At 40.0% G+C, this 25,141-nt stretch overlaps 2 protein-coding genes and 2 long non-coding RNA genes across 5 annotated transcripts in view; 2 read left to right on the top strand and 2 right to left on the bottom strand.

Annotated features, from left to right (window-relative positions):
* The window catches only part of LOC145453226 (uncharacterized), a 555,138-nt gene that overhangs the window by 43,844 nt on the left and 486,153 nt on the right, over positions 1-25,141 (top strand). The gene's annotated exons all lie outside the window — the stretch shown is intronic.
* LOC145453270 (uncharacterized) lies at positions 3,126-19,960 on the bottom strand. 2 transcript variants are annotated; one of them, XR_013919684.1, is made up of 6 exons: positions 16,717-19,951; positions 15,562-15,627; positions 14,032-15,497; positions 13,885-13,963; positions 10,556-12,490; positions 3,126-10,523 (listed from the first exon to the last, which is right to left on the bottom strand). It is a non-coding gene; the product is annotated as an uncharacterized LOC145453270 (long non-coding RNA). The 2 variants fall into 2 exon arrangements; XR_013919683.1 differs by having other exon boundaries at positions 3,129-10,523; positions 10,556-13,963; positions 16,717-19,960.
* Positions 15,646-25,141, top strand: part of LOC145453223 (uncharacterized) — a 42,402-nt gene continuing 32,906 nt past the window's right edge. Inside the window, exon 1 of the mRNA XM_080331206.1 lies at positions 15,646-15,658. The gene's annotated coding sequence lies outside the window, so the exon portion shown is untranslated. The remainder of the gene's footprint in view (positions 15,659-25,141) is intronic.
* The window catches only part of LOC145453272 (uncharacterized), a 43,808-nt gene continuing 41,928 nt past the window's right edge, over positions 23,262-25,141 (bottom strand). Inside the window, exon 2 of the long non-coding RNA XR_013919686.1 lies at positions 23,262-23,478. This is a non-coding gene — a long non-coding RNA (uncharacterized LOC145453272). The remainder of the gene's footprint in view (positions 23,479-25,141) is intronic.

Below are 25,141 nucleotides of genomic sequence, written 5' to 3' on the forward strand. Positions count from 1 at the left end.
TTTATCAAGTAGCCAGTAGGATTTAAGAGAAAAAGTCATTTTTGAAGACCCCTAGTGCACATATCAGATGACTTGGGAGTTTAGAATCCAATCCAAATTGTCAACTACACGTTTATACTTCGTGGTTATTTTTTCAATTTTAGGATGTTATTATGATACACGATCATGTCAGGGCATATCAACCAAGTCGACGTCGCATTGAACCGTAAAACAGTATGCTTCGAAACAGTGATGGACCTTTATCAAACAGCACATTTTGCAAGGTAATCATTAGCTTCCAGCTAATTTGCTAATTTCCGTGTATGAGGCAAGCCAAGGTTCTATAATCAGACTAGTATCTGTGGTCGCTTTGAATCCACTCTGAAAATTAATATTGCGCAACCAGGAAACGTTTCGTGTTTTGTAATAATACCAAGTAGTCAGATTTAAATCAAGTCCATGCATGTCTTTCTCTGATTTTCTTCAAATTTAGGATGCTGCTTGAAGACTGCATGCTGCAAGAGCAAGATTCTATCACAGGAACTAACGGAGTTTGAGAGTATGATTCGAAAACTGAAAGACTCGTTATCAAGCCAGCAGGTATGACAACTTTGTTAGCGACACCTGATGTCAACTTTCGTAGTCCCATATATGAGGTAAATCAAAGCAGAGATGATCAAAGTTACCAGCGTTGCTACTCAAGTCGATGTAGAAATACCGTCAATTTATACTCGATTACAAGTATACAAGTCCCCAGTACAAGTCAAAGCTACGTCAAGTAGAAGTAGAATACGAAATGCCGGAAAAATTGACAAGTATGGTAAGCAGTTTTTCGGAGTTTTCTACTTTGAAAATTTCGATATGAATCTTTGCGACTAATATAAAATTACTAATGGCATATGACACTACTAACAGTAAGAATCTTCAAAATATATTCAGTTATTTCTGACACAAGCGGTGTTGCCGAACTTGGACAACTATAGATATTCTAGTTGTCTAATTATACTAAATGAAGCTATTCTAATTTGTGAAATGTTTCTAAGCTCTAATTCCAATTCTAATCGAATGTATGAAATCTTTCTATAGCCTAGTTTCATTTCTAATTTAATGTCTGGTTTTCCTGGAAATGCTATAGCAGAACTGTATAATGCGAAACAGCCAAGCTTGCTGTACAATAAGGGTGGTAAAATGATTTTATTCTCAAATTCTACTGGCTACTTGATAAAATTATTAGATTAGCGAATCGATGGCTACACACCAAATATGGTTCAATTCCAACCAGAAGCCGCATTGCTGCAGAAGGAAGTTTTTTATTTATTATTTAAAAATGAGTGAAAAAAATTCAAAATTTCTGTTTGCCCAGGAAATTGTTAGGTTATCTATAGAAACGATGCCCACCAAATTTGGTTCAATTCAAACCAGCCGAAGCGGAGTTATTGATGTCGAAATATTTGGAATTGAATAAAATAGTATTTACGGTGGCCACAATTGTAATACCGGTAAATGATTAAAGAATCGGTTCCCGTAAATGCTATGTTATTCAAATCCAACCGCTTCCACTGGTTGGAATCGAGCCAAATCGGTTGAGCATTGTTTATATAGACAACCCAACAATTTCATGAGGTTGACAAGAAAATTTGAAATTTTTTTCATTTTTTTCCTAATAAATTAAAAATTGTAATTCAAGATTGCACGGCCCTTTACTGGTTGGAATTGAGTCAAATTTGGTGTGCATCGTATTCTTAGACAATCTGATAATTTAAACACTAAGCGAGTGAGATTTGGAAAAAAAAGTTTTCATTGAACAACCCTACTGTACAGTGTACAGACATTTGCTATTCTCATGCTCATAAGATGAACTATGATTTGATTAACGGAGTTTGATTCAACTTTTCGCGATTCAGTAATGCTAATTCTAATCTACATTGTTAGCTAGAATTATAATTTTAATCTAATTTCAAACTGTGTAGCTATAATTTTAATTCTACTTTAATTCGAAAAAAAATCTAATTTGGAAAAAGGGAACGTTTTCTAGTTGTCTAAGTCTGCCTGGTACATGCGGTTTATCCATAAATTTCCATCTTGTCGATGCCTAATTGCCCACACATCAGTGATCGTGTGTGAATATGTTTCCTATAGCGGTAAGTTCACCGTATCGGGCCACAGTCTGTACCGCAATGCCTTAGCGAGTGAAACATCTGATTTTTTGTAAGTACTCAGTGAAAATATATATACTTGGTAACGGCTTCTATTTTTGTGGACTTCGTTAAGTTATCATAGCATATGTGCCTGTTAATTGGGTTGTGAGTATGCATTTTGATTTCAGGATGATGCCACAAGTTCTTGCTGAAGATAGTGACTCAACCTTCGCTGTACAAAGAGTGTTTTGCGGAAACCTGGAGGAGGCGGCTTCCCAATATTACAGGGGCAATATTCTTCGAGCAGTATTTTTAGTGAATTTTTTTCTCCGTCGCTGGGATCTCTGTTTTTGTTATTTCACGAACTATGTTTCCATTTTATGTTAATATGGTTCAATTGATATCGAATATATGCATTGCAATCAAGAATGTTTATTTGCAATAGTGTGTCATTTGGCAGAAGACACAGGATTTCAAGTAGGGTGTATATATTGAAATTCCGCCCCTATCAATTCTATGGCTATGGGTGAGATATGCGATATACACCGCAAGGAATGGGGTGGATTGTGGTCATATACACCTGCAGGGTTACGTAAGTTCTGTTTTCGTGTACCACCTTTTGGGGTGAGTATACCCACTCTTTTCGCTAAGAGTGTAGACCAGTGGTTCCCAACCTTCTTCGACTCATCGCCCCCTTTTCAAGCTCAACGCCGATCATCGCCTCCCAGATTTTGCGAACTGAAAAATCGGTATACAATCATCGGCGGGTTGACTGAAAAATAAGGTCAACTTTTCGGCTCGTTGTCGAATTTTACACTTTTGCAACTAAATTTCCGTGGGTTGACTTATATAAAATAAAGGGTCATTACGACGCCTTGACTCAAATATAGCCGTTTTAACGCGTCATCGCCCCCCTATTTCCCCCTTCGCTATTTTCGCCCCCTTTGCCCATTTTCACCCCCCTATCTCCCCCTTCGTCATATTCGCCCCCCTAGGCCGCCAAATCGCCCACGTTGGGAACCACTAACCTAGACGAAAAGTTTCGGAAAGCATGCGACTCCCGTACGGTGTATGCGTTGCCAAAATGATTGGCGGCGATAAAACCTTGAAACAAAACAACCACCGCATGCTGGGCAAAACGTTCGACATTGATATGTCCACTGTCAAGGCGCCGAATAGCCCATCGCCCGCAGCTTGAGTCGCAAGTATCAAATGAGACCCGCCGAGGAAAATAATGGCCCCGTGTTGAAATCAGAGTTGGATCAATTGTAATTTGTAAATTGGCTGAATGTAATTAATAACATTTTTTCATGTAATTCTAATTGTAATTGTATTTTGATAAAATTTTTGCCAAATTACAATTCAATTCCATTGTTATTGAAACCTGACAATCACAACATAAAGTAATTAGCCTATTTACATAAGTGTTCCATGCGTGCCTCGTGAATTAGATAATTCAGCCCTGCTAAACTGTTCCCATACTTCAGTAGCAACAAAAAACTTAGTGAATTACAATATAGGCTAAACCAGTGGTTCTCAAACTGAGGGGCGTGCCTCCCTCTGGAGGCGTGAAAGCATCTGACGGGGGGCGCGGACCTCCGGTAAACTGAAAAAATTTTCCGCGCTTGGTGCGATTTACATCCATTTCATAGTTATAGCTCTGTGTATAGTCCTAATTTCATTTTGGAGAATTCTCTCATTAACAGTCATAATTAGGACAATTTAAAGCCGTTAAAGTCATATTTTTTTCTATGCATCAGTAAGTCGTGAAGTCAATTTTAACGCAAAAAACGATCCCTTAAGAGATATATTAAGACAGTTATGAAGTCATATTTTGCTGGTTAAGTCATAACTCAGCTTTTTAAGTTATAAAGTCATAGTTTTGAGTAACTTTTATTAAAAACAGTATCAATTTAGGCAGTGAAGCAATTAGGCAATAAGAAACCAATAGCTTACTCGTTGCCGTAGCTGGTTGACTGCTTGTCAATATTATGCCGAGAGACTTCCACCAGTGAAAGAAATATAGTCAACACATAGGACGCTGAAGGATTTATTGTGAAGAGCGTCAAAAATTCAGTCAACGATCCAAAGTTGACTAGTCAGTCAATTTGTCTCCGATACTATATTTGAAACTTAATACTCAAAAAGGAAAGTTGTACGTACACCATCAAAGAGGCCCATGCTGATCTAAATGCCCTTGATTTCGGAAAAGATCCGCTTGAGCTGAAAAATTACAATAAAAAGCGACTGGAAAAAGCAATGTGAAAAAAAATTATGGAGCTACAAAGACAAGACATTTCACCAGCGCTTTATGCAAAACTGCAGATGTGTCAACCCACATCAGCGTATGTGGAGCGCTCATTTTCCTTATTAAAGTCATTTTTATGTCCAAATCGTCACTTCCAGACTACATGAAACTGTACTACAACAGTGGTTTAAAATAAAAATGGATGTATATTACTGTTATGGGTCGTATGTTTTGCTCATTAGTTCCGTGAGTGACGTTGTCCGCATATAAAAATACACGATTTTAACATTAAGTCATGTAAAGTGATATTTAAAAAAATAAGTCATATTATTGATTTTTAAGGTCATATTAAAATGGCCCTAGTCATAACTCTCCACGCCATCAAACTATATGTAAGGATCGCTAACATTCCAGCGTCATTGTGAGATATGACAATAATGGGGGCACGAAATATTTAACTGTCATAAAGGGCGGCGTGTCTAAAAAAGTTAGAGAACCAGTGGGCTAAACTAAATCTTAATATTTCAAAAATGAATGATCAGCAAATAAACTCTTCTGAAACCTGTGCTGAACCATTTCCTACACCACGGTCAGAGTTTTTTTTTCAAATCTCTGATCAGTACTGAGGCTTACTGTAACAATTGCAAAAATAAATTGAAGCTTTCAAAGAAGGCTTCATCACGCATTTGTAGATATGTTATCCCAATCTTACCTCCAATCTTGACCAAATTTACAGGGGCCCGAAACTTTCCGAACCCTAATGTTGATCAAATGCAATCTAACAGTTTTTGAGCAAGTGAAAATGTAAATGCGAACCAAAATGTTTAATTCGTAGTTATCAGGAGCTTCTTTCTTTCTGCATTAATTTTAATTTTACACACGTTATCGGTGTCATCCTCATCGTTGACACCTTACCAATTACATTTATTTTACCAATTACATTCATTTTCCTTACTCAGCTCTGAGTATTCATTTGATTACATTCCATTGTCTTTCTTCCAGCCTATTCGCTGTTGGTCGCTCAAACTTTTGTTTGCTAATAGTCGCTTTAATTTTTTTTCTGTGTTTGTAGTTTTCAGTACTCATGATTAGGATGATTCGAATACGTTCTATTTTTTTCACATATAGGGATTCTACCATGAAAGAAACATGAATATCTTGAGATTGTTGCTAATTACGTCGCTACGGTTGTCAAAGAGCACCTATCTAACGAATCATTTACATGTTTTACAGTAAATGTAATTGTAATTATTTAACATGTTTAACAGTAATTGTAATTGTAATTTGATATTTTTAGCATTGAGTAATTCTAATTCTAATGTAATTGAAACATCCAATGGAGTAATTATAATTGTAATTGAAATAGACCTAAATTGATTTAATTATCCAACTCTGGTTGAAATGCGAATTTGGAATCGTATTGGTCGCTCGGAAGGAGATATTATTTTAGTTTCGTCTGGTGTTCAAGCGATTTCAATATGTCTGGAGCAATGACAATCTTTACCGCTTTACCACGCGACCTCTGCAGACAAATCCAGTGTCAGACAAACTTTAATGTGACACCAAACCGACTTGAATGATACAGGAGTGGGAACATATTTCATCGTCTTCTGACCATATCATCGTGAAAACACTGATTGGCCTGTCACTTATGGGATATGGTACCGAACACAGTGGACTTGGAAACGACCAAATCAACTACAGAGGATCAATCATTGCGGAACTGAAGATATATTGTGTAAATATTACAAACATGTAAGCGATAGGTCGGAAGCGGTAGCGACGAAAATTTATTTCCTTCGCGACCAATAATCAGGCCTGTTTATTTTTGGATATTGGGTTTTATTTTTGGAGATTCTCCAAAAATAAGATTTGAAAACATCCAAAAATAAGCTTTTTTGGATGATGTTTTTTCAAGTTTTTTAGTGAAATGCACGAGTTAGAGCGGTGTAAATACTGTTGAAACAACCAGGAAACTCACAAACACACACAAAAACATCATGTGTGTGCGGGAGGGGGTATCCGAAACGCTAAAAGTACTTCCACTCACTGGAAGGATCAGAGGCGACACGACACGGGTTGAAGAGGCGGCATGGCATGAAATCGTGCGAGTGTGGTGCGGGCGGGACCTTGTAACGCAGGCCGAATACGGCCACCTCTACAACAATAACTTCGTCCACACGATGATGGGACTGAATGGCTACCTCCAACGGCAACAGGACTTGATCCAGCAAAAGAAAAGTATGTGCCCCAAGTTTGTAGACACATGTTGGTTGTCAATTAGGAAGATGACCACTTGGTTGACTAGACACCGTGCCAAACTCCTCGGGGTTATAAACGATCAAAGTCCGGCCTGTGCACCTCCGCTGCAGTAGTGGATCCAACTAATCGTCCTCGAGCGCATGGCCACAGAGGTGAGCACCACTGTCACAAAGATTCAGGGACTTGGCCATCTGATCGTGGAGCATCAGGATGAGCTCCGTCGTCTGGCCGAACGCCTTCGAGCTCGGTGCCCAGCTGAGGACTGGGAAAATGACGCCCGCGGCGAGGAAGGTCCTCTGGTCAGAGGGTGCTGGGCTATCAAGTTCACTGAGTCACGCAATTTCGTGGAGGACAAGAGTGTGCACTGTGCAGTCCTCGACCTTCTCGAGAATATCGACGAAGAAGAGAAGTAGTCCACGTCCGAGGCAGCCAGGAGCCTTATAACATAGGGCTCATCGACGGCATAAATAAAATTGAAGTTGCCGACAATGAAAGGGTTCTGTCCTGTCTACCACACCAAGTGGTGCAACCTCATAGGCAGGACAGAACAAACACTTCCTTCCTCCTCTTTTAGATTCTGATAATATAAACAAGAGTGATACATATATGTAGCATTTGCAGCTCAGTGAATTGATCGACAAACACCAGGGTGGGTTGTCGAACAAGTGGACACCTGAGTAGATACAGAATATCGAAGACCAATTCCAATCCATGTCTGTCCGATACAAAATGGACGTCACTTTTAAGCGCATTATTGACGAGCGTCAGTTCTTTGGACCCACATGGCTCGATGTTTCCCACAACTGCGACGGTCGAAGCTGATTTCTCGAAAATCAACTGGGAGAAAGGTCTCTACCGGGCGTCACCCACTGATACTTATTTGGAGGGCATTCTCCAGGCCAAAGACTTTGTGACGAAAGTTAGATCAAGATCACTGATGATGTCGATGTGTTGAAGAACATGAATACATGATAATAACATACTTTCGGTGAAGTTTTCTATGTAGTATTAGGGCTAAAAACACCTTCATTTCTTATTTTTGGAGATTCTCCAAAAATAAAATTTGAAAACATCCAAAACTAAGCTATTTTTGTTATTTTTGGAGAAATCCAAAAATAAACAGGCCTGCCAATAATTCAAGAATCACTGGCGTAACGGATACCGTTGCCAGCTGCAGAAAAACGGTTGGTGGTATTCCTTGCCTGAAACGTTGAATAATAGTAAATGAATGTTCGGCACACAAGCTGGTAATCATTTGACATTTTGGCACACTACCCACAAAAGTCTTCCGGTCCGTGGCCTACGCCACACACCTATCTGTACATTGCCAATGACGAAAATTAGCCAAACACATCGGGATAGAGTGGTCATGGATATTGGCCGAAAATTTCGAGTATCATATTCCCTTATTACCCGGGATAGTGCTTTCTGGACAGTAGAGACGCAAGCTCGGTATTCTCACTGATGGAACGTTCGGTTAAAAAGTTGAATCTTTAATAGTTTTGGGGTGATGTTTGTTTTAAAGTCCAGTGCATGTTTAAGTACCAGTAACTAGTAGGCTAAATAGGCCATGGCTCTCACATGCTTTAGGGTCCAGCGTCGATACTATCGTATGTGAACGGATCATACAAGTTTTGGACCTCGGCTATGATTAGTAGCAATCTGGAACACTCAATACTGCAGCATTTAATATATGTTTATCTTTTAAATGGTTGCCACTCGATGAGAGAAGGCAGCGGTATTGTAGCTACCTGATCAATGGATCGAGAATATCAATCAACTGCCGACTCAGACCGAAGAATAGATAGCAATATTGGTAACCACGCTCCAATGTCAGACGTTCAGCATTCCGTGGTAGCATGAACAGGAATACGGCGGAGCTGACTCGATAACCTTGAGGCAGGCTTACCTTTCACATTTCCTTTGCACAAGTACATCAGTTGCGTAGACAGAAATGAACAGTCATCCCTTTTACTTCCACCATCTATTCCTTCCTTGTAATAGCCTGTGAGTGGCATATCAAAAGCTTACAGGCACTTTATATTAGCGGGCGCATTATTGCTGTCATGCTGCAGTACTCTTAATTTATGAATGCCGGCAGTTCCAGCTTACTGACATTAAAAAGTGCTCGTAGCCTGCAGACGATTTCATTCGACCAACGAAGCAATGGGAGACATTCATGCACTTGGAGGCGCCAAAAGCTCGTCCTAGTGATCCATTGTCTACATTGGATACCGAAAGAAAGGTCGTCTTGATTTGTTGTCTTTTGATATCTCTAGCGTAGCTGGTTGGAAGTCAAGTGCCCGTACACGGTAAGGGATGACCTAATATCACCTGGAAAGTATTTTCCATATTTGATGATTGCTGCAGATGGCTATTATCTGAAGAAAAATCAGAGATGGTATGCCCAAGTACAAGGCCAAATGAATTGCGCTTGAATGAAACTATGTTGTTTTATGTATACATTTCGTGATGTCCTTGTTCCCAGTTGACTGATGTATATTCAGATTATCCATCGCGTTTGTAACAAATGTGGAGAATTTTTGTAGCCATTTCTGCCATTGAATAATGCCTCAAGACAGCAAATGTAGAGCACAAACCCGAATCGCCATTATTCGCGAATAAAAGTGTTGCTACTTGTTACAACAAAAAACCTATGACCCGTGCTACAATGTAATATACTATGATCTGTATCTATTTCATAACAAAGTATTCAAGGATAAGGCATGATTTTGGATTCAGTTGACTGGCCAGCGACGAAATTTGCGTTTGTCACCTGGCCTCATTTATAGTATCTCACGGATTGCACCAGGCCGTAGTCAAGCGAGGATATCGAATTTGTATTCCCTTTCAAAATACTTGCCTGCGCTTCATTGATCTTACATCGATTCAGCTTACCGACCCTTGCCACTTCGTTTTCAATTGTTGTCAATTTCATGCTTTCTATTTTATCCGGGGAGAAAACCTGTAGCCTACATATGCTTCACATTTTGAATGTAGGCTACTTATATTGTTTATCTGTTGCCCAGGTGGGTGTTCGATTGAAATATTATTCAAACTCAAGGACTCCTTGACCCAGAATTTGTTCATAAATTTATGATTTTAAAGTTGCAAAACTTCTACGAAATGCATTGGCGTCCTTTTTTGGTGGTCAAGATTGCGTCAGCGCAAAATGAAAAACTGTAAACTGCTGAATGCAATGTAGCATTGAATACATTTTTTTCTGAGCAAAGCCGTTCCTGTCGTCGTGGTGATTATTGTTATTTCCAAATTCCATGATTCTTTCTGTTGATTACGTAGTCTACCAATCTATTGGGAGTTTTTATGCATCTCGTTTAATAAATGAAAACAAAACTGGCGTCTACTTAGTGATATGTTTTCTGTTCAGTCATCAAATCCAGTACAGTGATATTCCGGTTTATTATGGCGGCATCTAATATTGAAGTGGGAGCAAGAAAATCCATGCACCACTGACAGTAACCAATCATTATCACTAACCAAGTCTGCTTCACCAAACACAAAATAATAAATTTATCAAATGCTGTTATGTAAGACTATATCAAACAATGTCTTTCCTAAATTTTAAAATCATAAAGCAGATAAAGACTATTTCATTTTCAAATGCAAGAGATTGTAAGGCAAGACATTTATATGATTTTGAATGTCTTTGCATAACCAATAACCCTTTCAACGTGTACATGTTTCGAGGAGATGGTGTAATCCTCTACCCGCTGTTCCTGAGAGAGCGGAGTCATGCCTTTCATCAATGTAAGGGTGTTGATTTTCACATCGAATGGTGCAAACAAACCTTGCAGTAGGTATCCTTTATCAGCCATGATACTGTCGCCCTTTTCAATCATTGCTCTGGCTTCGGCCAGCAAATCAGATTGCTCATGCTCAATAATGCTGCGGTCACTAACGAATCCACCATAGCAGTCACTTATGAAGGAGACGGCACCCGTGGGTGCAATACCAAATAATACTTCCATGGTATTTCTATTCTTTCAAGTGGAGAATGTAACGGACTGTGCAGTGTGCTGTGCATGGATGTCAGATGGCTTCTTAATTGGGATTTCTGTAGTTTCAATGATTATCTCGTTGATGGATAAAGTTTTTTAAATCACCTGGCATGGGATCCAATATTACTTGTTTTGAAGGCCAAATTAGTAATTTTGATAATTAACAGTACATATGCTTGATCCAAGCAAGCATTAATGATGCGGGAAGCTGTTGATTCTGAAACAATACCAAGCAGTTGATGATCAAAAGCTTGATCAGTGTCAGAAAAACTTGCTCTTCATTTGAACACAATGTGCAGGTGTACTCCAATAAATGCACATCGTATATTGCAATGTCCTTTAAAAGCAGAAACTGTGTGATGTCATAAGATCCAGTGAAGTATTGCACTGCTTTCATATCATCCCTGATATTTTCTAAACTGAAAGCTGGCATTGAAGCACCTAGTTGGCACTGAATGCCCATATTTTCAGAGTCTGTTTGAAATTTCCGGTCACTATGTGTTCCGGTATGAATTATTTCAGTAAGTTCTGGTGTAAATGGGTTCGAATTGTTTGTCTTCCTGACAGTTTTTAGTGTCGTTCTTTTATCATGCTGAAAGACTGATGGGGCTGCCTCCTGTCTTTCAAGTTTCATTTTCGGCTCATATAATCCTTTGGAAGAAGCTGACCATAGCGAACAATGGCTCTGCCCTCTGCCCAATGTCTCTCTGTCCAAAGCTGTTTAGTTTTGGAGTGTGATCTCCTAATTGCTACTCTCCATTTCATCAGCTTCCCTGGTGACGTAGGAATCAAATGACCACCAATCCGAATCGTGCAACCACCCAGCAAACACTCGATGTCCAGTTGACTTCCGGTGGAATAGCTGGCAGGACATCCCGTTACTTCCGGCCGTTACCTCCCTGGAGTGGGTTTGTCGACAACTAGAGACGTCCTGTCCACTCGCTGAGTACGTCCGCAATGACGTGCTGTGGACATGGAGAGACTCGTCATGGACGCGTCTGACCTAGCCTGGACGTCACGTGGTTTCCTATGGACACGCCTGACGTACTGTGGACATGACGCCACTCCCTATGGACACGCCTGACGTACTGTGGACCTGACGTCACTCTCTATGGACACGCCTGACGTACTGTGGACATGATGCCACTCCCTGTGGAAGTGTCATTCGCCCTCTTTATCATCTCCACTCCATACCTGGTTCAACGCCTCACGACTAACAACATGTGATACAACATCATATCAGCTCACGCACAGCGTATATTGGGTGAGTGGGGAATGAAACTGGCAAAATACAAATACAATATTGGTTATTATCAACATAACTACAACTATCTAATTTACGAAACACAAAATGTGAAATAAGGCTAAAACTACTACCACTTAACACAGTCAAGGCTGAAGTGAAAAATCATATTGCGACAAGCAATCACAGAAAATGCGTCACAGGAGTTTACCAAACAGCAACTGCTAATACCACTCAAACTAATGACAAACATTCAAAGTAAAAAAGCATTATTAATAACATAAAAAAAGGTGCCACAGGAATATAAGACACTGCAACTGTTAGGAATATAAGACACTGCAACTGTTGGGACAACTCCAAGCTAATGGAGCAGTCCATGTGCAAAAATTGATTAAATTTAAGAATGGTATCACAGGATAAATTAAATAATGGTATCACAGGAATAAAGAAACCGCAACAATTTAAAACGAACATTAGAAATAGCGTTCAGTAAAAATTCACTCTGCAAGAATTATATCAATGCACCGTTTGCTGATGTTGAGTGCCCATTCTTTTTCTTTGTCAATCACAAGTGGTTGCACCAAAACGTTTTTTCTCAGCGCTTGCAGTTGAAATATATAGAGCAATGTCAGTGAATTCCGTATGTTGCCTATTTCTGCTCGAAGTAGTTATACAACGCCTTGGAAAGTGCTACAGATACTTCACTACAGATTTACGTTACTTACCGGTACATGTCTGCTTGAGAACTAACTCCTGTTCGACGGAGACCACTTCTTCAATTTACTCGAGTACTTATCAACTTATATTTCTACTTCCACTTGAAATAGTTTTGACATACCTTGAAAATTGCTACTTCTACTTCAGTTGAAATTTATGATGTTACTTCTACTTCAGCTTAAGTACCAAAAACGACTACTTTTACTTCGGCTAACCATGTTCGGACCATTACATGGTAAAAGAATGAAACATTACAACCAAATCTACCCTTTTCAAACTACTCTAGTACCTTTCAACTTCAATTTTAACTTGGAGTAGTTTTAATATACTTCGTAAATCATTACATACTCCAGTATAAATTCCTGTTACTTCTACTTCCACTAGAGTTCCAACCAATGTTCCCTCTAAGCTGCGCACATACGCAGTGCTTTCACGGTCGCTGCGCACAGAAAATCTCCGTTGCGCACAAAAAATTCGAAGTGATGACCCTTTTTTTAGTCGTTACGCACTGTTTTTCAAGGGTCTGCGCAGTGAGTTGGTGAGTGTGCGCAGACCCGTCAAAATTTAGAGGGAACATTGGTCCCAACTCGCGGGCCATTGAAAACCTTCTCGCGAGCCACGGGTTGGCTACTCCTGACCGAGACCAAATCTACTCTATGAAACAAATTACAAGATTTCTTTCGAACTCAATTTTCTGCTTGTACTGGATGCAGCTTTTACATGGCTTATAGATTTCTACACACACTTGATTAGAAATTTGATGCTTTGCTTGGGTTCCAAATGCTGATCATCTTCAACATAAAGATACACGCTAGTCAACATGGATATACGTTGACTGCCTATATTCAGAAATAGTCACGATTTCGTGGCAAGATGATGGTAAAACCTTGACCAAATTTACTTCCCAAAATTTCTTGAAGACTTATCAACGCAATTTTTTATTTCCGCTTGTAGTTTCAACAGAAATTTAGGATATCACTTCTACTGCTACTGGAGTACTAATGCTGATATACTTTCACCTTGACTATACCTATAATCGGAAATGGCCACTTACGATTACACTCTAAAGAATTCCACAATTCGGGCTAATCCACTTCTTGATGCTCGTGCAATTTTCTCAATATTCTACTTCCACTTGAGCACTCGCTCACTACTGCTACTTGAACTTGAGCAGAAATGTATGATATGATGCTACGACTGATGGAGTAGTGAGTACCAACCCTAAATTCTTTAACCACCTTCGGTTTTCGCAAATTGTATCGAAGCTATTTATTTTACCTTCGTTTGCTATCCAACTTTCATGCCGGGGCCTGGCGCAGCAATTGGCATTGTTGATGAATGGATTCGCATCCGGTGCCTGAGAATAGATTCTGATTTTGAACATTGATTTTCGCATATGATAGGTAGGCCTACCATTCAACTTACAGAAAATGATATTATACAGGCACCACTTGTTCCGTGCTCTTTTTTGTCGAGTTGAAGCCCATGCTGTATTTTAGTACGTCATTATGTTGACGGTACACTACACACTCTATAATGCATTCTTCGTACAGTCTGCTTGACGCGGTCATCACTAGAGCCCGACCGATTATCGGCTCGCCGATAATATCGAGTCGATATCACGCTTGGAGAGAAATATCGGTATCGACCATTGAAGGTAAAAAAATATCGGCCTTTTTCGTGACGTCACAACATGGTGGCAGGGAGTCAGAGAAGTCGATAGAAGACGTGAGGGTGGTAAATTATAAAAATAAATGGCCAAGCTGCATATAGTGCATGCTGCATAGAGGGCAGTAGGCGTTCCTATCTGAAAAATATTGTAGATAACTAATCACCGTTATGCCCCGCTGACTTCGTGGGAATCCCCCTGCAGTAATCAATCGATCACCAAAGACAGAGAGCAGCTGGATCCTGGATGGATAGTTGTCTGCAGAAGATTTTAATCAGTAAGAGAAATGAGAACTTCAATCATGCTGGACTGGCCCTCGTGATGATAGAGAAAAGCGTCGCGTCGAAACGTTTCTCTGAAGATAGTGCTATTGGTTCGGTACCAACAGAGCTAATTATACCAGTAATGTATGAAGTCGTCTGACACTCTGACTGAGGGCTGAGACCTGCGGGGCCACCATGATAGGAAATATGCGAGCATAGAGGGCAAGAAAATCAAGCAAAGGTGGAGTAAAGCCAATAACAGATCCGAACATTTTTGATTCCATGATGACATTGGCCAATTCTGACAAGAGAGCGTAAAATATTGATCAATTGATTGTTGAAATGCTGGTCATAGTCGAGGCCCAAGGGGGATGGGTGGAGCAGTTGCAGACATGGACAATTTGAGCTGTTTTCACCTTTCTCTTCAGCTATTTGTTGATGATGTGCTGAAGGCTCCAGGTGCTCTGCCAAAAGAATATCAATATTCTTGAAACCATTGAAGGAAAGATCCCCTGCAAGGGAGCGGTGGAACCGAAATGAAGAAAGATTTCCAATCCTTGCTGTGCCACTAGGTACCAAGTGAAAGACTGCTCACTGTGTTTAGTACTATATACATCATTTATGAAAGACCACAGAAGTTCACTCCTTGGAGAAAGCGCCGAGAAATTGTGCTTCGTGAACTGTAATCTGCAACTGCTGGATTGGTGCTTTTGATATATTTTTATAGCCCCTAGATCATTTATTTCATGTTCAAGCATATCAATGGCTGTAAAGTTGTTGAAATAAATGCTCTGAGGTGTTAAATATGGGCCTTGAGCTAGATTCCATACATTTTGAATATCGGCTGAATATATCGAGGTTATCGGTGGAGGTACTGGATATCGGTGTTATCGGTATCGGCTCAGAAATCCAATATCGGTCGGGCTCTAGTCATCACCAATGGCGGACATTGCTGATATCTAGGTAAAAAATCAGAATGGTTGTATTAAAGTCATCTGACAGTACGTGAAACAATCTACACACTCTATAATGCATTCTTCGTACAGTCTGCTTGACGCGGTCATCACCAATGGCGGACATTGCTGATATCTAGGTAAAAAATCAGAATGGTTGTATTAAAGTCATCTGACAGTACGTGAAACAAAAACAAACCGATGCGGGTGCAAGCATGCTGCCTATAGTGCATTTACACACTAATCAGTTATTGTTGGCGAGAATATTGGCTACTGTGAATCACTCAGAATATGATTACGTCATCAATGGTAATTCGATAATTCATTTCGATAGCCGAGATTCGCTGGGCGATATAGGCCAAACCGCGGCTCTGAGTTGAGGGTTTGATTGCAGCACATGCATTTCTTCAACTTGAAGAGGGAGTCATCATAATCCTAAATAATGCCTTCTATCACGTTTAGACAATATGCTTGTATATTGACATCAGTTACCTTATAGTTATCGTTACTGGAAAATTTACACGGGTGCGGCTATATACAGGGTGAATTTGGCCACGGCAAGAGCGTATCATGTACTAAAAAGGTGCATAGTCATTAACAATAAACTTGATAATAATCAATCATGGTATCCTATCAAAGTATGACTTGCACTTGTTCATAATCAATTGCTCATATTGGTTGTATATGGGACATACTATTCAGTTAAATGTACTCATTTTATCAGGTTTTCGAAGGAAAAGTCAGCAGAATACGTTCAGCGAGAGTTGTTATTTGTGAATTATCCACAATGGCGGCAATCAATCTCAGGCGCAACCAAACTAGTACAATCCATATAGAGTTAGTCAGTGATCAAGCAATATATAAATGCCTTATTACATAAATTATAAATTACTACGGTATGACCTCGCGAATACATAAGATATTTTTATCACTATCTTGAGGAACATTCAGTCTACCGACCAGCAAAACATTGCTATTGGAATGAATCAGCAAATAGGTGTTTATGGCGTTTCAATCATATTGCAGCGTGTTTACACACAGTATGGCGTATCTGCATTCCAAGAAATAACGAGGCGTAACAAACTATGAATGTTCTACCATATATTGATATTGAACACGAACTATCAACGAAAAAGGAGAAGCTAAATTACGGTCACAAGAAGTGTATACGAAAGTTAAGTCTATTTACGCATCATTCTATATCAATATTAATTAGAACTCTTACCATTTCAAACTGTTTCACTGTTGGAGCGGTTCGGGCAGAGTTTCTGAATCAACAACAGACAGCAAGTCTTCAGCTTTCGCTTCGTACAGCTTCTCAATCTAATCAATGACTGATGACTGTTTTGTCAGCGTCCATTATCTTTAAGAAACTCGTCGCATCAGTCACACAGACATCAACTCAGATTCAAATGCCAGATGCACGCGCCGTCGCGCTGCACTGAGCAGGTGTCACGTGACGAAGAAGGAAGAAGGCTGTCTGGTTTTCACAATAGGTCCGCGATTGTAGAGATACCAGACTTGACGTGTTGTGTGCTACGAATGGTCATGGCGTATCATGCTTACTGAATCACGTTGTGATGCCGCCACATGCATCACAATTTCACTTTGATGCTCACATTTGTTCTTGTATTTCACTATATTGGGATACATATTCACAACACGTATTTCGCCATGATGTGCAGTGTGCACTGTGCAGTTGTGCAGGTGCACGCTTGGGTCCTGCTATATGCCTCTTTATAGTTCAGCTTATTAATTTCATTAAATCAATACAACGCACGATTGCGATATATTTCTAAAAAACCAGTACACTAATAAATGGCTATATAGCCTATATGTCTTACGATTTCGTCCGCGATATGTGCATGTGCATTGTGCAACGTGCATCCCACGTGGGGATGAATAATGATAATATGCCATTTTGAACACAGAGTGAGAGAGAGAGTCTTTATTTTGAACAAGCCAGCTTGACTCCATGAAAACCATATCCAAGTAGGGGTATCCTGATGAACTCCCGTGTACGTGGCATCCAGGTGACATACTACCATGACATCCTCTGGAATATTCATTGGTGACGGGAATAGGAATATTCTAAAAATTTCTTCCACTGGAAGTCACCTGGAGTTACATAACTGGACGTCCAATTTGTGATAAACTGAGCAAGTCCTCAGTAACTAACCTTGGGAGGTGGGACGAGTTGGAACAATTGTGGACATACCAGTAAATCCATGGGACATCGGGTGTTTGCTGGGCAGGTATACCGCAATATCGTGGCATTTTATAATGTAGATAGATGATAATACAGTCTATTAAAATGAAATATATATATGTCACTCAGCTAATATTCAAACGTCACTCTCTGCAAATGAAATACCGGTACACGAAGTAACCTGGCAATTCATAAATTGCACTGAACTCGATCATCAGTCGTAAATATGTTAAAACGCCGTACATACCAGAGATTAATTATGTTACCCGAATCCAACAGGCAGCGGCTGACCTGGTTTCTAGCGAATAAAGCTATTAGTTTTGTTTGTTTACTACGGACTATAGGACCATAGTGTCCTATATGGTGTCGACACAGGCAAATCTCACGCCTCAGTGACATTGTATCACGTCACAATTTCCGTTTGACTACAGGCAATTTGACGGTCATTTTGGACCGGCTTGCCGAGCATTAAATATGCTAAAACGGGTATCGATCGAAAGCTGACTCTGCACTGATTGCGAAAATATAAATTTTATTCCGCTCGTGGCCCTGGAACCCCCACAAGCAGCCTCGAATTTTTCATTGTTATGGAGATTGGCATTGGGACGCAAAAATGCTGAACAATGCTGTCTGGCTCTTTTTCTCTTGAGCTACTCTCTCGTTTCGCCAGGCAGCATTGTTGCGTCCCAATGCCAATCTACATAGCAATGGAAAATTCGAGGCTGATTGTGTAGATTGATAAATGGTTGTATTATGCAGCACTTTTCTAGCAATTGTAAGGAAGCACATTTCTAGCAATTGTAAGGATGTTTTTAGTGGTGCATACTTTACAATTAGGACATTGACACCCAATTCAGAGAAGGCAAAAAGTACATCCCAAGTCCAGAGTTTCATGAAAAAATGAACTACGAAAAACCGAAGAGAAAACGTCAATATGAAAACGCGATATGCAGGTTACAAAAGGAGAGTATAATAATATAATGTTGTCTCACTTCTAACTCAAGAGGCATCAGGGAAACCCGAATCGTGATTAAATAATAATGTACCAAATTCAGTAGTGTGTGTTTACAGTTAAATCTCGTGTATTCCACACAATGTATACGCAGCAGAACTAACGCCTTATTACGACTAAAACAAGGGGAGCATAGAAATACGCCAGCTTATATTGTTGTTAGAGTCACTTTTTAGCGGTTTATAACTGTATTGTAAGGGTCAATCATCGTACTTTGGGAATTTTATTGCTTGCGAATAAAGTTGTTGAAAGAATAGAACTCATGTTAACGGCAATAAAGTAATCGAATTAAAAACAAGAGCACGGATTTTAACACTGGACCGACCCGTGAGCAATCTGAAGGGTTGAATCCGGCCCGCGACGCCAGTTGAACTTGATACCCCTGCTACACTGCGGTTTTACTTTTTGTTTTATATGTATCACAACACTTCCTCCTAGACCAGTGGTTCTCAAACTTTTTTACACGTTCCTGCTTGATGATAATGACAAATTTCGCGCTTTCCGTGGTCATATCAAAGAATTTTAAAAAGAGCTACAAGAATGTTTGCAATACCAAAACATATACTTGGATGGCATGGAAGGTGATCAGTGATCACTGTTGAGAAGGGTTACCAATTTACCATACGTCCACTTTATTTAAGTCAACACAATACTAAAGGTGGAAAAACTTCCAAAATCAACAGTTTTCTTTTCTGGCACCACAGCTTTCGGAATTATTGTAAGGTTTTCTCTTTTCCGTATCTCAAAATATCGTAACCCTACTGTTGAGAGAAGTCTCAAATATGAAATGTGGACTTTTTACACTTGAGCAATAATTATGACCCCCAAAAGCAAATCGCGCCAAGCGTCAAAAAACTTTCAGTTGAAAATTTAGGCAAATAATTGCTTCTTAGATACAAAAAAGGCCTATTATACATGGCATATGATATGGCCTTCAATGGAATTATCTTATTTCACTCCGTGTCTCTGTGTCTTTCTACGCACTCTGCACAGATGTTTGACAGAAAGATCATAAAGGCATCAGCTAACACCCTACCCTACACGCATTCACCCACTTAACCTAATTCAGAGACATCTTCGGATCGGTGGAAGATCCGGTACACAAAGGTCAGCTAATCAACGCTTCCAATTCCATCAATGTCGACAAGGAACGCAAGGGAATATGATCTTACGCCGCAACGGCCTATGCCAGACAGGACAAAGCATTCCGCGTCCGACTATTGATACATCGTTATTGAGCAGAGTCTCTTATTTCACTCCTTGCCTCTGTGTCTTTCTGCGCACTCTGCACAGATGTTTGACAGAAAGATCATAAAGGCGTGACGTCATAGGTTCACGTTTGCGTTCACACTAAACCTTTCAAAAAGGTTCGCGGTCGCACGAACCTGAACCTTGCAGACGTACTTAAAATGAGTTCGCATAGCAAGATATTGCATAGCAGGCGTTCATATTCTCATGACGCGATTATTTGGGTTGTAAAAATTGTAAAGCCAACTTTCCGTAATTGGAGATTTGGCAACTCATGTTAGCTAGAGGGGTGGTGCGATCACCGATCAGATGGTGTCTCTGAATTAGGATTAGTGGGTGAATGCATGTAGGGTACGTGTTAGCTGATGCCTTCATGGATCATATTCCCTTGCATTCCTTGTCGACATTGATGGTAAAGCGACAGAAGACATTGATTTTATTGTATTATTATAGCATTTGATTGCTCCGGTTCGTAAATTTGGAGACGTTTAAAAATTTAGCATGTACTTCAGTCAGTGATGAGCGGATGTTGGATTTTGAGAATCCGAATCCGTCCGACAGTTTTGGTGTCTGCGGAACTATCCGTCCGACTCCGGATAATCTCATCTAACTATCCGAATTTATCCAGAAATCTCCTACAAGAATCCGAAAAATCCTTATCGAATAATGATATCGCAGAATATCAATTGTACAGCTGAGCTTAGTTACAGTTCTGCACTAGAAGATCACGAATTGTATCTATGGAATAAACAAAAATTGGAATTTCATTTATAGGAAAGTTAACGCAAAGAAACAACGCTACTAATTTGAAGTAAGTGTGCGAATGAAAGTGGTATCTCGATCAAAAGCAAATGTAAAATGACAAAGATTATTAGGCCATGGCCATATGAAACAATCAGGCATTTAACCATATCACCCGATATATATCAAGAAGTAATAGTAGCAAGTTGTGACCATGGAATTTCACAATCGGGAGATGGTCAATATTAGATGCAGATAAGCCACATTTTGCCCACAAGTGCTGGAAGGCGTGAAGGCCTGTTTAGTAGCAACTTGATGATGCTTATAATACCTTTGGTCAATCAGTTCAAAGCTTCGAGCATGACGCTTATAGTCGTGTCACACAAAATGTGAATAATATCACCATCATGATTCCTGAATGTCCCACAATCTGTCCAAATTTCCTCTCCAGTAGCTGGTTAGCAGTTGTCTTGCCGACTTGTTTATTGGACGAGAAGAAACTCATCTTCAACTGTGCTGTGTATCCTTGGCCTTTTGGATATGGTTTGTAAGGTTCATTGTACCACTTGATAACGTGTGGTGTTTCACTTGAACATAGAAATTATAGCATTCAGCAGAGCCAGTGTCCCATAAATCCGGATGCAATCCCTCTACACTCCACTCTGGCTGTGCTATCTCTCAAGACGTCGACTTTCTTCAATCCATTATAATTGAGAAACGAAACTCCGACAGTACGGAATCATAGCTCAAATCGACACTCAGACGAGGAGTTTGACAACATTCAAGGTCTTCAAATAATGCAATCATAGTGTCCTATATGGTGTCGACACAAGCAAATCGCACGGTTCAATGAAATTGTATCACGTCACAGTTTCCATTTGGCTACAGGCAATTTGACGGTGATTTTTGACCGACTTGCCGAGCATCAAATTTGATAAAACGGGTATCAATCGAAAGCTGCCGCCGTACTGATTACGAAAATATAAATTTTATTCCGCTCGCGGCCCTGGAACCCCCACAATCAGCCTCTAATTTTTCATTGTTATGGAGATTGGCATTGGGACGCAACAATGCTGTCTGGCGAAACGACAGACGCAACAATACTGTCTGGCTCCCTTTTTCTCGAGCACCTGTCTCGTTTCGCTAGACAGCATTGTTGCGTCCCAATGCCAATCTCCATAACAATGAAAAATTAGAGGCTGATTGTGGGGGTTCCAGGGCCGCGAGCGGAATAAAATTTATATTTTCGTAATCAGTACGGCGGCAGCTTTCGATTGATACCCGTTTTATCAAATTTGATGCTCGGCAAGTCGGTCAAAAATCACCGTCAAATTGCCTGTAGCCAAATGGAAACTGTGACGTGATACAATTTCATTGAACCGTGCGATTTGCTTGTGTCGACACCATATAGGACACTATGATGCAATGCACATTATGCACTAGTTAATGGAGCTCCACTCAAGAGATATGACGCATCACTAACGTACTGATCAACACTCCTTGGCGTTGACTTTCAAACTGTTTACATGGTCTCTCGTTGAAATCATATGGAAAAGCACCATAATCACGCCAAAGTCTTTTTTCACAATTCTTCAACTGAAATCAAATTTACTTAAACAGACCATTGCTTGACAAAAAAACTAACAGCTTTTTCTTGTATGGCTCAGTGGTTCTGGATGATTGACTCCGTCAATCATATTGGAGAAAATATAGCAGCTGAAGGAAGGGAAGAGTAAGCAGGACAGTTGAGTAGGTTTGCTTTCGTTGTAACGGTATGTAGGAATTCTGGATTTTATAGCCTTGTTATATGTTATTAGTGTGCCTTAGTATGATATGCATGTGTCTTGAATGATTTCAAAGAGGCTGGTAGGCTGCTGTATCGTCAAGGCATCATTATATTAATTATACATTTTATCTATATATCTTCTTACATAATTTTCTATATAATTATCTGACTCCAGAAAGTTACTTGTACATTAGGGTTGTCCAAAATTTCAAATTTTTCAAAAATGCCGCGTGGTTGTGTCTCATTCTATAGATTATTGATAAAAAACATCAACGAGCCTGAAAGAAGCTCTCAAAAAGGTCATTAAGATTTCGTCCAAAGCGTTTGAAAGTAGCACTCTACGAGTGGGCGGGGAATAGCAGAAGTGGGCGGGCAATCACAAACTTACAATCTTGATTGGTTGAAACATGTAATAATAAGCTCCTGATTGGCTGAAAGACTCATTTGTGATCGTCGAAGGTAAGGATTTCGCTCTATTCTGTAGTATTGGTTTCCAGCAATTTTGCAGATATGGTAATTTGCCATCGACATTTAATAGTACCCGTGACATAGTAAATTACTTTCTTCTTGCAGCATGTGTAAACCAGTGTTGCTATGCATTGCACAAGTGCATGGCCAATATAGATATAAATGATCTCCACTGCATGCATCCAGCTATCTTTGAACCTTCCCAAATTTACTGGCAATGGTTGAAACTCAAACATTTCCCGTCAGTAGTTAATATCTCAGTACTGCTTGTAATGGCTAGTCGACATCTCCCCCCTAAAACCAAAACACATTACACTTTGTATTTCAAAATACAATAACGGCAAAAAGACTATTTACCAAAGACATGATTAAAAAATTACGCTGCAGGGTCAGTGTTGCAGATCACAGGCCCCTTTGATAAGAGTAGACTTCCTGCTGTATCCAAACATCTTCCTATGCTGTTCCACAGCTTGAAGCAGACTTTCTCTTTGTTGATCATTGTCAGTCAAGATTGCAGCATAGTCTGTGCTTAACTTCACACCTCTTTCTGCGGCATCATTAACAACTTTGACCGAACTAACGAAAGAATTCAATTTGCTGTAGGAATCTGATAAATGCCAAACATCAACTGGTTGTCTCAGCCAAACTCCTGCGCACTGGAAAACTTCAAATATGTACCACGACTGGGGCCCAACAAGATCAGACGAAGTAGTTTCCTTGTTGATCTGTATAGTTGTGTTCAATGAGGGTGGGCCCCTTCTGAAACTTGAAGTTCGCTTTACTTGCAGGAGCGCCTTTGCCATATTTTCACGGGTTTCCTTGGTTTCCTTCGGCGAAAACAAGGCATATACAGCAGTTTCCTCCACAATATACCAGTCATGCTTCAACAGCTTCAACCTGCTGCATCACGACCAATGCTTGAATCAACCCATGCAGGGATATAAAAAAGAACTAAAAATAAATTGAAGCGGCGCAATAGTTCAACTTCTTCAGATTTGTAATTCAACTGGTCAGCCCACATGAACATTTTCTGAGCATACAGGATTGTACCCATCCATCTCGCATGATGTGCTGCGCCAGGTTTGTTATGACGTATATTTCCACCTGCACCAAGAAGAGCAAGGGCATTATTCACACATTGCCTGTAGTCGTCGCGTGTGAAAAAATCTTTTTTGGTCAGCAGTACCCTGAACTTATCAACTATAATTGTCACGCGTTCCTCAAAGCAGGGAGGAATAATCAGAGTCTTAAATTGCTGTTTTTTGTCAAGACTGTTCCAGTTCCATTTAAGGTGGGAAAACCATATATTCTCTGGTCCAGTTGTGGCCTTTCCAAATAGACATTTCCAAACGTCTTTCACTACCAGCTCATACACATGATGCCGACAAGCATGGTAGAACACCTTCCTTCCGAGAAGGTCTTCAAGCATCTTTGCTGCCCCCTTCTTCCAGCCGCTGTTGCTTGCTGTAGTGTCAAAAACCAAAGCCGTTACAGCATCTTTTATATTCCACCTTTCCATTACGTTGAAGGTGGCTTCAGCTTGTGTCTGACCTGCAGCATTTTGTATCTTTTGAATGCCAAGTAGCTTCCATTCTGAGTATTGAGGATAACAAGATAGGACAATTGACAGAGCCTCGTATCGATTTCCCAATCTATCCTCTGTGAGCTTTCCATCCCAATGAATGGCAACATGCTGTGGTTTCTTTTCTTGAAATTTCTCTGAAATATCCCTGTAAATTTCAAGACGATTTGTTTCCCTGGCTCTCTTCGTTGAGGATCTTGACAAAGAGAACATTGCTATATCCCCACCACAAGCCGTAATAAAAGCTCCCATCACCATTGTTGCCTCGTTGTCTGTTACTTGCAATCGATCTAGAGCTTGAGACACATGGGTATTTTTCATAATATTTTTAGGTGCCATCAGCTTAATGACTGTCGAGGTACCAAGACCAACATCAGCATCATACTCAAAACTTGAATTCAAGCTATCATCCTCTTTTGAAGATGAAGATGATGCTAAAACAACATAGTCATCACTTGAGTCTTGTGTAATGTTTTCCACAGTTTGATCCGCAATGGATGCTGTTTTCTTTTTGACGTCTTCAGCAAGAATTTTGTCCCTTCCCAACATTATATATTTCCGGGATCGTCGTTGATCTTCGTAGAACGCAATGTCTGCGAGCTTT

Source organism: Botryllus schlosseri, chromosome 13 (assembly GCF_051294905.1).
Source record: "Botryllus schlosseri isolate E-star chromosome 13, Bs_hap1, whole genome shotgun sequence".
NCBI lineage: Eukaryota > Metazoa > Chordata > Ascidiacea > Stolidobranchia > Styelidae > Botryllus > Botryllus schlosseri.